Source organism: Vespula pensylvanica, chromosome 8 (assembly GCF_014466175.1).
Source record: "Vespula pensylvanica isolate Volc-1 chromosome 8, ASM1446617v1, whole genome shotgun sequence".
Classification (NCBI taxonomy): Eukaryota; Metazoa; Arthropoda; class Insecta; order Hymenoptera; family Vespidae; genus Vespula; species Vespula pensylvanica.
Window position 1 is genome coordinate 844,441 of NC_057692.1, and position 1,361 is coordinate 845,801.

Sequence of the window (1,361 nt, forward strand, 5' to 3'; positions counted from 1 at the left end):
ACGACAACAAAGTCGGGTCTTTGACTGACCTATGTAGTTCTCAGTTCAGTTGTGTTTTGGACTTCGACAAGAGAACTTAGAAATTTTCGCGGATGCCATCCATGTAAGTATTAACGAACAGTTAATTCAAATATACAACAGTTTCTTTGATTTTAGACTTAAATGCGAAGTGGGGATACTCGGCTTCGAGAGACGACAACAAAGTCGGGTCTTTGACTGACCTATGTAGTTCTCAGTTCAGTTGTGCTTTGGGCTTCGTCGAGTGAACTTGGAAATTTTCTCACTTTGGAGGGACTTAGAAATTTTCGCACTTTCAAAGGACTTTGAGAATCTATCTTCACGAGGGAACTTAGAAATTTTTGTATTCCCGGAGGACTTTGAAAATCTATCTCCACGAGTGAACTTAGAAATTTTTACACTCCCGGAGGACTTTGAAATTCTATCTTCACGAGGGGACTTAGAAATTTTTGCACTTTCAAGGGACTTTGACAATCTATCTCCACGAGTGGACTTAGAAATTTTCGCGGATGTCATTCGAGCGAGTATCAACGAAGACTTCAAGTAAGTATATTTCTCTATCACATATTTCTTTAATGATTTATAGTTTTCGTTATAACAGTGATACTTATTATTTCCTTTGGATTTTTGTTTCAGAATCTCATTGCAATCGTGCGCGTAGCGATGAAGTAATCGAAGATTTTTATCGCTAAAATAAAAATATCGCGAACTAGAAGCAGTGTTTGTTCGTACGCGTTTCGCGATTTAAACCATAAGTGTTTTTCTATAGACTGCGTGCAATGCAGTCGTTAGAGTCATTGTTTGTTCGCGTAGTTTTTTGATTTTTTAACAGTCGAACTGACTGTACTTATGAAAGATAATAGAGTTTCGCGAAATAAATTCAGTGTCCGTTCGTTAATAAATAACTACCGCGAATTAGAGTCAGTGCATCACTGAAGAGAATCTCGACCAACTTCGATGTCGACCTACCTCATTTTCAACCAACTACAAATCATCCACCCTCAATTTCGACCTAAATCGCGGTCCAGTGTTTTGGAGCCATCGCAGAACTTCTTAAGTAGTAAGTTAATTTTTAAATCCCTCCGATCACTCAATCATGCCGAGGACGAAAGGTCCGAATCGGCACGGGTAATTGGTTGTAATTAATTAGTAGAAGAGCAATGAGTGACCACGAGTAAATTTCTTCGGAGATTTACTCGTGAATGGTTCGTTATTTTTTGATTTATTTATTAGATCAGGATATGGTCTTCTTGTTTAAACGCGTTAATTATAATTATTTGAAAATTTTGATATTTAAATGCTTTTTTAAATAATTTTCTCTCGCGGAAATAGTAAAGAATCGC